The sequence below is a fragment of the Rhinolophus sinicus genome, linkage group LG02, assembly GCF_036562045.2.
Source record: "Rhinolophus sinicus isolate RSC01 linkage group LG02, ASM3656204v1, whole genome shotgun sequence".
Lineage (NCBI taxonomy): Eukaryota > Metazoa > Chordata > Mammalia > Chiroptera > Rhinolophidae > Rhinolophus > Rhinolophus sinicus.
Genome location: NC_133752.1, coordinates 102610906 through 102622898, shown reverse-complemented (window position 1 = coordinate 102622898; position 11993 = coordinate 102610906).

The following is an 11993-nucleotide window of genomic DNA, read 5'->3' as shown; positions in this document are numbered from 1 at the left end:
TAAAACAAATGCTAGCTACCTTTTCTATCCTGAACAACTCAGTTTTTAGTTTGCGGAAGAACAGTTTTAAACACTGTGGTTCGTCCATCCAGCGTTTTCTGGGCACACTTCATGGAAATGGCAAAATGTACTCGACCCATGTGTGGTTTGTCCAGCAGCCTGGCTTCTGAGGTGCTCCAGTCGCTTCTCTTTCTCCATGGTTTTCCAGTTGTTTCCACAATATGTACTTCATCCAACACTAAGCAGCTTCCATACTTGTCCTTTTCCCATTTTTCTATAATCCTTCTGTCCACCTTAGACTGGATTTTAATGTTGATATAGCTTTGTACTTTGAAATGTTTATATTTACTATAGAATATTTAACAGCTTAGCAAGTGGTTACATTAACTATACTAGGAATTAGCAGAGTTGACACTATAGGGGAAAAAAATACGCATACAACATATATACCCCCACAAGATTTAAATGTGTTAGGTTTTCAAAACAGAAGCATATTTTAGGTACTTGGCCCACAGCAATAATTTCCTACTATATCCTTGGAACCTAGTCAGTATTTTGTTAACCTTTTGAAGTTTTGTGGAGGGGTTTCGTTTGTTTGGTGTTGGTTTTGGTTGGTTCTTGTTTTTGATTAATGAAACGCTTAGAATGGGACTATCTTAAGCAAAACAGCACAAACCTAAAGAATGTCATTGTCACTGTCCTTCATGAGTTGACTGTTGCCAAGTTAAGCGGTTTAGAAAATATTTGTGCTGCTTCCGGTTAACTCACTTAGATCTGTAATAGTACTATCAGAGGGAGTTTAAATCATCCAAAAATATTATCACGTTATATTCTGATTATTTCTTCTTGCATACTGTTTAGCATGTTTGTTAAGCTTTCTTCTGCTAGCTTTTAGAAAGGGAATATAAGTGGATTTCTAAATAACCAATCCCCCATCTTTCCCTCAGTCTATTAATTTGACCTGGCTATTAACAACATAAACAAAACCAAGTCATAGGCCCAGGATGTCTGTACTGAGCCACATCCATACACCTCTCAAAAAACTCCTCATTAGTCATCTCTAGGCAAGGCCCATCATGCACCATGGGGATGCAAAGGTGAAATGCGACAGGTCCCCAGTGTTGTAGAGGGCAGTAACAGGTAGTTGCGTTGGAAATGTGGTACACTCCGCAAAAACAGTTTCGCAGAAACATGTTCTCTTCTGGCTATTGATTGACCAATTTTCAATTTTTGGTCAATGAGACTAAGGGACATTCTGCCACAGGTAAACCAACACATAAGAACATTTATAGTATGAGTCCTTGTATATACAGTGCCAAAAGAGGGAAATATGCTGTATGTTTAGGGAGGCATACAAGGGTGGGAAAGCAAGGAGAGGTCCTAGTAAAAGTAACAATGGTGGCTTCCTCTGTGGGGAGCAGGGGGTTTGGGTGGGAAGGCGTGAGCAAGCTTGGCTGCTTCCAGGGTACAGGTGATGTCTTATTTCTCCACCTGGGGGGGTGGTCATACAGACATCACTTTATTTGTTAAAAACAACACATGTAAGTTTTAGCTATTTTTGTGCTTGTTATTCTCCACAGTTTCAAGAGATCATAACTGGAAAACAAGAAAAGGAAGTTGACAAAGTTACAACCTTTCCAGGAAGAATGATTGGATCTGAAACAATAAAAACAAAAGATTCGGCCTCTCTAGAGAGATAAAAATCCATCTACTGAAATAAATGTATCCCTGAATTGGCCAGACCTATGCTTCCCCCTTAAGATGCTTACGAGGATTTTGATGAGCTTCATGTATTAAATTGATACTTCCTGCTTTACATATCTTCTTTTTAAATTGTGTTCAGGTCTTTACCTGAATTTTAAGAATCTAGATAGCATGGTCATAGCCAAGACCACACTTTTTTTTTTAAGTCAGAACCTAGATTTGAATCCTGAATTTGTTGCTGAACTTCTGAGTGGACTTGAATAAATCATTTAATTTCTCTAAATCTCAGTTTCCTTCTCTGTAAAAAAAAAAAGCTCTGCTTTAGATAGTTGTGAAAATTGAATGAAATCATAGGTAAAGCATTTAACACATGGTAAGAGCCCAATAAATGGTAACTACAGTACCTATTGTGGCTTTTTTTTTCAGTTTTATCCATTAAAATGTTTTATCTTGCTCTTCCAATAATTTTTCAGTGCGGTATGAATTCTGGATTTCCTATGAGCCTCAGATTCTGAGTTTCAACACCCCATCGAAAGAGTGATCTTGGTATTACAATCAAGGCTTGAGAAGTTGGACAGGACATCAACTAGGCAATTTTATTATCAAATGATTAGAAGATGGGACGTGGAAGGTCGCCAGGAGAGAGAGGCTTCCTCCCAGAGCCCGTCATCTCCAGAGTGGGCAGTCCAGCTCAGATTTTTGATAATGTCTACATTGGTAAACAGGTGGGAGAATAGAGGTACAAGTTTGCCACCGTCCCTGACTTAAGTGCATAAATTAGGAGAACTGCATAACCAGTGTTAATATGCTACCAGTCAAAATGCAATTCGTTTGGCCGGAATTGGCATTTTCTAATTTATTACGCTAACAATCTCAGAGCACCGAGCAGATTAGTAAATCACAGAGGACAAGCCATAGTTTGGCTTCACCTGCATTCAGCAGGTCCGTGGTTGCACCTCCATTCTTGAACGAACTCAGGCCCTAGTGCAGTAAATGTATCAAATAAAGTTAGGAAGCTAACTCAAAGTGAGGAGAGATTTCCTCTCCAAGCCCTCTACATGCGGTCCATCTGCAGGGCTGCACTCATTGTTAGAGCGCCCCCTAGTGGAGGAGGTGCCCCTGAACCCCTTCTCTGTGCGTTTAGGAATCTGCTCATGACACTAATATTTGTGTTCTTTAGTCTTTGCACTCAACCTCGGGTCTCAGCCTGTTCAATAGGATTTTCGGTGCTGATGGAAATGTTCCATAAATTCTGCACCGTCCAATACGGTATCCACCGCCTCGTGGGCTATTGAGCATTTGAAATGTGGCTACTGCAACTGAGAAATTGAACTTTACATTTTAGTTCATTTTAGTTCATTGAAATTTAAATAACCAAAGTGGCTAGTAGCTAACACATTGCACAGTGCGGTTCTAGAACATCCACAAATGTAGACATTCCTTGCTACTTCGTTGCAGTCCTTCCTGCCGTGTGGCCAGGAAGGACTTGTAAGGAGTTTGTGGCAGAAACACACTTAACTATATGCCCTGACTCTTCCAAGGGCCTCAGCCCTTTCCTTTGGAAACAAAGAGGTCACGTGACACCTCTGTGGTCTTGTGGCTCTCACACTCTGTGTTTGAGATTTGAAAAGTTATGAATAAATAAGTTCCATTTAAGAGGAAGTGATAGGTGACATCCATCCAATACCTGTTATGACGTCAAATCCATAAGTGAAGGGGTATATGTGTTGTGTGGTTGGAACTCAATCAGAAACGACTACCCCTTGCACATTTCTAAAGTGTCATTAAAAAAAAAGAAAGAAAAAATTAAGACACAAAAATTATGCACAGGAGCCCTTCTTTTCAGATTGGTTACCTGTCTCAAGAGCAAATTTCCCAAAGGCGCACAAAAGGACATTTCTGTAGCAGGAGTAATGTCTTCAGTAGGATGGGACGGCTGAGCTGCTGATGGAGTCCGAATATTTACTCACGTTTCCTGCACAGGCATGTATCCTTAATTACAAAGGTTTAATAAAACAGCACAGAGGGACTTATATTGCTTTATTGTCAATAAAATGGAAGAAGCCAAGTGGACAGAGTTTAATGTTTTCAACTTACAAGTTTTCATTAAGTACATATTTTATGTATCCAGGCGTCTTCCCCTATGTACAAAATATCAGTGGTTTGTCTATGATTTTAGTGAAAAATTTCTCCTGCCATGATTTCACCACTAATATGAACATAGGATGTGCTTATACAGACACAGAATCGGTGGGCATTTGAACTGCTTCCCTGAGGTTGCATCTAGAAGGTAATATAAGCCCTTTCAACATCTATTAATACTTCATTTCTTGGATGGCTAGTTATGTTTTCAAATGTTTTTATGCCCAAATCACTGTCGCTGGACTTTGTTTCAAATCACTAAAAACAATAGAGAAGGTCCACTTTTTTACTACAAAATACCAAGCCCTATTTATGGGCTTCAAGTTACCAGATCACCAAAACCAAGCTAGCCGTGTTTCAGTTTGTAGCCACAGACAATACAGCAATTTAATGCATCGCAAATCCTGACTGTTCGCATTCGAAAGATGGTATTTGTGCCATAAGAGCTTATCCACCTCCTTCCCAAGCAACTTGGGTTAATGTTTGGTGTCAGACAGTTGCCCGCTTTGTCTCTGAGAAGCATATCAAACTTTGTGTATGTAAATGCATCTGAAGGACATTTATATAAAAACACACAGCATGATTATTACACAGCTCACAACACTCCATATTTACATACAGCCATGTATAATTTTTGCAATTATGCAGTTGACAGACACAAAAGTCATATTAAATGGCTACCGTTTCTAATATGTATAATGCACTTGCAAACAAGTGATAAGAGTTTGTGAGCTCCTATTTTTCACTGAGTTGTTTAAAAAAAATCATGTTTCATTAGTGCTCACAGATCAGAAGAGAATCAAAAGTTTCGGAACAACAGTAAGGAAAGGTCCAGGTGGGCTGTCTGCATCAGTCACCGATCAGGTGTGATGACAACCCATGTCACTAAAACAAACAGACGTTACTTAACATAGCCATTCGCTGGTCTTCGCTGGCATTGTCTGATACTTTTTTTTTTTTTCTTCATAAAAAAAGCTAGTTTTCTTCATATTAAGTGGAATAGTGTCAGAAACTGGACAAACTGTATTGCAAAGGCAAGTGGAAACAGTGCATCTTATGTAAAAAAAAAGCGGCACGAGGTTTAAAAAGTGTGCTAGAATTTCAGTAACTTGATTGTTTAGACTCAGGTGAGGGCACTGGCTCTTTGAGCCAAAAAAAGAAAAAAAAAAAAAAGAAAAAGAAAAAGAAAAGAAAAGAAAGAAACAATAATCGTGTTGTACTTAAGCCAACCCACTAATCAGGAATACAAAATATGGTGCTAGGATATTAAGGAGCTATAGAAATGCCGCCCGAATACTGAACATGAAAGTAAACATTCCCAACTCCTTAGCCCTCTCACACCTAATCTGATAGAGCCAATGCTTCACACAGCGGTAAACGGAGCTGGCTCCCTCCGCCGCCTATCGCAGGCTTTTAAATGGACTTCTATTAAAAACCCAGTTGAAGTATCTCCTGGGATCGGCATGGCGTTCAGTTGCCGGCTGGCCCCAGTAGGTCCAGCCACCCTGCACCATGGCCCCCCCCACACACACACTGTAATGGAAAGCACCACGTGACCGCCCAGGTCCACCCCAGCTCTGTTTTCAAGGTCTTTCCTGAAAGTTGGCCACGTAGATAACCTGCTTTCCATGCTATTTATTGCCTAGGAAAGAGGAAGGGTTGAGTCCAACCCCTTTGGGATGTAAACTTGCTCCCAAGAAGTCTAGGGAATCAAACCTGATGCTTTCAGCGCTGAGCTGCCTGCCCCATAGAGTGAATCCAACAGTTTTCCCTCAGAACCAAAAAGGGAACTGAATTACAATAGCTTTTTCTAACTTGTGTCACATTGAAAAAAAAAAAAAGTAAAGAAAGAAAAAGAAACTTTCTCTAATTTAACCTGTGGCTTTTGCAAATAGTGATTTTTTTTTTTTAAAGAATGAATTTCTTTTCATATTCTTGTTATTAACTGAAACATCTTCTTACCCAGGACCTCCATTGACTGGTGGCAAATCTGGTTAACTTCACAGAGATCCAATATCACCTCTTCCATCAAAATTGATTAGTCTGCAGGTTAGGGAAGATTATATGGTCAGGTCAACTGTTCCCCTACTCCCTAGCGTTTTAGCAAAGATAAAATTCAAATGATGTTTTTAGTAAAAATGATTGCCTTCTTTGAAAAGATCACATTAAAGATAACAGCATAATGATAACAGCACAAAAGTTTGGTCTCTTTGTAACAGGATTTATGAAATAGCTGCCTTCAACATACTTTGAGGCTTTCATTTTGGGTGAGTCCTGGGCATAGCATTACTTGTGGCTCCAACTAATTAAAGGAATGATGTACTAAGTAGGCAAGACATCACTTAAAAACAGTAGACAAAACATAACTTCTCAGCTTTTAAAAATAAATCCTTATTCAGCCATCAGTTTGGGGTACGACTTTGCAACTTCCAATGTGGTGTAGAGATGAGCAGCTTTGGCTGCCATCTTCCTTACATTGTTGAAAAGCATATTTTTACCTACTTGTAGTTACTAGAAAAATGTGTGTGTTGGTTTCTCAAGGTCCTGCCACTCTTTTGACGACTTGTCTGTGAAATCCAGTTCCTCAGACTTGCTCAGGTTTTATATGATTGGAATATAGCACACCCTGGAAAAGGATCAAGGCTCAACGTGATTCTGGGGTTTGGCTGATGGTTTAAATTATTTAGAGAAAATCAGGTGCTGACGTACTAAGACACGTGTGTACTCACACACACAGAATACTTCCTCCTCATTCAAAAGAGCTAAAAATTGAGGCCCCATTTCTGGCACTTTAAATAAAGTTCCCTTTGCAGGATTATTTATCATGGTTAGTGGTTGCCATCAGTCATGAAAAGTTAACAAAGACCTATTGGGTTTATCTATAGGCAGCTAACAAACATATCTTGCTCTTCTGTTATCTTCTTGTTAACAAAGCCCTATCAGGATGTTCTAACCATCAGCATTTACTGCACAGGGGCCCTTTATCTGGGATGATATATAGAGAGCCCATCAATTAGTGTGAAGGTTTGTAGATACCTGCCATATATTCATGAGAGTGCTGCTCTCTCATCTCTCTCCATCACAGACATGTTGCAATGTGGTTTTCTGGGTGGTGTCACTGCTCACCTCATGGGCTGTGGTTCATCTCTGTTGCAGTAGTTAAACTGTCAGAGTGCCTTTGGTCCAGGCAAAGCTGTGACTCCGAAACACAGCCAATGACCAGGACTGCTATTCTCAATACACATACACAGCTGCATAGGCCAAGGTCCCACACGGCAATATCGCAAAAGCACCAGGAGAAACGTGAGCCTTGGTGTAAATATTGCCTTTGCCTAAGCATTTCACAAAAAGCAAAAGCAAAAGCAAACAAACCAATGTTATTACCCACTTACTTTATACAACTGGAAATATGACAGCAAACACCTTAGTTCTGGGTGTATGGCTGAGGAGAGGGGGAAGCTAGTCACCAGAATGGCATCTTGAACCTGTAACTTAACTCCTTCTGATCCAGCTGCTCCTCTCCTTAAAGGCTGTCCTGGTTCCCCAGTGCCCACAGGATAAAGCCATTTAGCTTGACTTCCAGGGTGTCACACTGTTGGTTGTGTGCCCCAAACTCTCTCCCTTCTCCCCACTCAGAGCACACCACATTTCTCACAGTTTGTTGGACTCTCCCTTTCCCCAACCCTATCCATGCCACTGAATGTGCCTGTTCCCCTCTGGGACACCCTTTGCCCTTGCTGTGCTTGGTCAGGTCCTGCGTGCCCCCTGAGAGCCACAGTGGTACACGCTGGAGGCGTTCTGTCCTCCGGGCTCACACAGCATCATGTCATGCGTTTAGTAAGTATTTATTGCCTCTACGGTGATTTATTTGCTGCCTTTCTCCCCTCTCCACCTGTAGACAGAGAAAGTTTCCTACTTTGCAGTCTCAGAGCTTAGCAGGGTGCCCATTAGGGGGACACAGTGTCAAAAAAAAGAAGAAATGATGAATGAATCTATATAAATGCTCGTAAGTCTACTGATATTCCTCAGTGAATCCAGAGACCTGGAAGGAATGGAGGAGGTCCTTGGAGTAGTGATGACAGCTGAGGACCCCAGCCCCTGTCAAAAAGGGGTAAACCCATCCCTTAGGAAGTTCTGAGTATTTAATGAGTAGCTTGTAACCTATGTCTTGTGACCTATGTATTTATGATGGATGTAGTTACTGTTATTATATAATAATACTGTTGTGGCCTTTGCTACAAGCACTTGAGCTTCCAGTCATCTAGACACCCTTTTTCCTCGGACAGTTTCCATCAATTTGGTTTCCCCAAAAATAATTCAGTTGGGTCATGTTGCGGTGCCTTCAAACACACAGATCACAGGCTTGTCATCCCTAAAGCTGACCCTCAGTGGCCACCAGAAGTCTACTCTTACCATATTCACCTCCACTTACCTCCAGCCTGACAGGACATGAGGGCACCTAACACCCCTTTGTGTAGACCTGTGGCCTTTCCCTTACCCTCCTCAAATGTGAGGCTCCAACACTCAGAGACCCAGCTTTCCACCACGCTCAGGACCAACACCCAGGGACAGTCAGATGTGACCTTGCTGTGACCCTCTGAACCCTGGCAGGGCAGAGGCCTGCACAGGAACTTGGTTTGCTTCCTCCTGGCCCCTCTTCCAGCCCTCACCCTGCACTCCCAGCGCTTGGAGCCTCCTTTTAAAAAGCCAGGCCAGCGGCCTACCCACATTTCACTTCTTGGGGCCTCTTCTCAGGCCACTGCAGCCCACCTGACGCCCATGACCCCTCTCAGCTCCACCAGTGGAGTGTTCTAGATGTCAGCATGCAGACACTCCTTTGGGGAGGCCTTGCAGAAGTGCCAGCTGGCCTTTCTCTAGATTGTTTTTCTGGGGGAAATTTGTAGATGTAGGAAAGACAGACCCAGGAAAAGCCCGCTGACTTCCTGGGGCAGGGGTTCCCTCCCTTTCTCCCCAGGGACCTCCCTTGCACTGAGGCGGGGGCATGGGGACCCACCACCGGCTCTTCTGGAGCCCATCCGCTCCGGAGCCCGGCGCGTTCCTGACCAGGCAGGAGATATCACCTCCGCGGTTAAGCAGCGCGTCCCTGCGTTCTAGTGACAGGGTCACCGTGCAAAAGGCATCTCCTCTGGAAGACAATGCCGCCTGCCGGGCGCAACACGCGGTGGGGCACTCGCGGGCTTGCGGAGGGAGGCTGTCCCTCGGAGCCCTTTGGAGCACCTTCCACTTGCCGATCTAGGAGCCTTGCCTAATCTGTCCCTGCCCAGCTCCGATCCCCCCCTGAGTCTGCGGAGCACGAGCCAGCTCCGCGGCCTAGTCCTGCCTGGATTTGGCCGCGCTGGGATGGCCGGGTGAGCGCTCCTCCGGGACGCGCCCCTGGCTATGGGTGCGGCAGCCGCGTCGCCATGGGACTGTGCACCAGCGGGGCGCTCGGGGGCTGCAGGGATCGCGAAGGCAGTCAGTGGGGCCGGGTCAAGTTCATAGAGACTGCGCTGGAGCCGGAGTGCGTCCACTGATCCCATAACAAAGACTGGGAGGGGTGAAAGGGAAGGAAAAGAAGTGGAGGAAGGAGGGAGGGCAGGAGGGCCCGGAAGAAGGGGGGGCAATGGAGGCCGTGACCATCAAGGCCTTCCTAAGTGCCCTTTGGTTCTGATGGCTCCGCAGATCGGGAATAGACATGTTTGCCATGATGGCTTTAATATAGACGGTAAATCTGTCCTTGACCGACTGCCGCAGACGTCCCGGGGTCTTCTCCTTACCCCACCCAAGCAGCCCCCGCCCCAGGTCGCCGCAGAGAGACGACTGGGGACCGAAATCACAGATTACGAGCGCCCAGACGTGCGGGAGGCCGGGCCAGGAACCCGCACCCCCAGCAGGCCCTTTTCCTGGCCAAACTGGGAAAAGAAACCTAAGACCCGTGCGCTCCAGGCAGGTGGCTTCTCCGGAGCCAGGGCCGCCAGCGCGGCCAGGCGGCGCCCGCACGACACCGGGAGGGGCCTCGGCCCGGGCGCGGAGCCCAAGAAGGGGAGGAGGGGAGGAAAAAGGGTCGTTGCCGACGGAGGACTCTGAGAAAGGGGACAAAAGGTGGCCATGTGTAAGAAGGTAGACAGACAAGGGGCCTCCGGTAACTGAGTCCCCCGGAAGGGATGGCATGGCCTGGGAAGCCGGTTCCGGTGTGCACGTGGATGCTGCCACCGCCACTTCTTATCCTCAGGGCCCCAGAGGTGGCGTCTGAGAGGACCCCAAGGGCAGATGGGGACGTGGAGACACCTCTGGGCCTGGCGCGGGGAGTGCGTGCATGTGGGGCCCACGCACTCGGGTGCAGTTCCTGCCAGCACGGAACAGGACAATGGTACCCCCTGGTACAAGAGCAAACTAGTTTCTGTGTTGGGGGAAAAAAGAGAATAAAAGTTTAATAAACGTGTGCTGTGTTGTGAATGACTTTGTGACGACCTCTGCTGCAAATGGCCTATGCATGCGGAATAATGGTCTCCTTGCAGAGAGGGAAATAGCTTAGTGCTATCATCGTTGCCTCGGTAACCATCAGAGTCCCCATCTAGCAAGAGAGAAATGAGTTATGAAAAGGCTTGAGTGAAGAAGGGATTAACACATGATCCCAGGGACAGTATGTCAATCAAAATCAACTGAGAAATTACACTGCTCTATTTGAGAATTTCTCCGGAACCCGAACGTAGTGGAGTTGGGTGCGTATTTTCTCTTTTTTTTAATTTGAGAAAGAAGGGGGAAAAGTAGCATCGTGATTCGTCTTCGTGACTATCATTGAGAGGTATACAGAGGGGAGGGAAAGACTCACCAAAAAGAGGGTGATTGAAGAAGACAGGGTCCCCGGCCCACCCCTGCATGGCAGGGCATCTCGCTCTTGTGTCCCCTTTTTGTCCCCCCACCCTCGCTGCCCCACCTGCCTCCAGCACCGACCCCCATACCTCAGGCTCACCGGCACTGAACTGAGAGGCCGGGCCTGGTGCTCGGCCTTAGCTGGACCCTCAGCTGCGCGGAAGAGGTTGATCTAAGGTGGGTGGGTGGGGGCGGCGGAACCTGGGTCTCAGCCCTGGAGCTTGAGCAGCAACCTCTTGCAGGCTGCTACAGCCTGGACTCGATTTTCTACTCAGGGCGCGTGGAAATAGACCATTGAGTCTGGTGTAGCCCCCTCCGGGCTTGTGACACCCACCCTCCAGGAACACGGCTGAAACGCCCACGCACGCACGGACGTCTCACCTCCCCCTACTTTCAGTACAGCAACCCGGATCTCAAAAATAAGAAGAAGAAGAGAAAAAAGGAAACACCACAAAATCCTAAGGAGCCGACTTCGGTTAATCGATTCCTAACCCATCTGGCGCGGAGCGGCGGAACTACAGCTCCCTGTCCCAAGGCTGTGGCTGCCGGGACTTCCGCCCAGACACTTGAGTTAGGAATTTTGATAGAGACCTCAATCCGCACGCCCCCGCCCCCGGGGGGGGGGGGGGAGATGCTCTCTTTTGGAAACACTTAGGAGACACAGACCCCGAGTAGAAAGTGCCTGAGGAACTTGTAGGCTGGGGTAGGGGAAGCTGGACTTCCCCAGACGGTAACACCAGAAAAGTGGCTATCGCTCCTGGCTGCAGAGCTCTGGGGTTTGGGGGGGCCCTCAGCGCTCGAGCTGAGGAGGTTTATGGCTCCGTCTTCTGGAAGTCTGAGCGGCCAGCGCCTGCGGGCCAGGCTTGGCGGGGGAGTTGTCTCAGGGTCCCCAGGTCACCTCCGGACACTCCACTCCACTCCCTACCTGCGCCCACAGTCTGCCCTTGTCCCCCAGCAGCGAGGAACCTTGACCATCATCAAGTACAACCCCCAATTAGCATATAGGGAAACTGAGGCTTTGAGATAATACAATTACTCAAGTTACACATTGACTAGAGCCCGGTTTCTTAACTGCACTTTAGAAAATTGGCCTCATTCAACAAACAAACAAACAAACAAACAAACAAAAAGTTTTATGGGACTTTTCTCAAACTGAGAGCCTTACTTTGCCCTGCGAGGGCGTGCAGGTGAGTGGAGGCCTCTCAGCCCACCTGTGTCTGGGTCTCCTCTACCCACTCATTCACTCGTTCATTCATTCATTCGCCCTCCCTCCG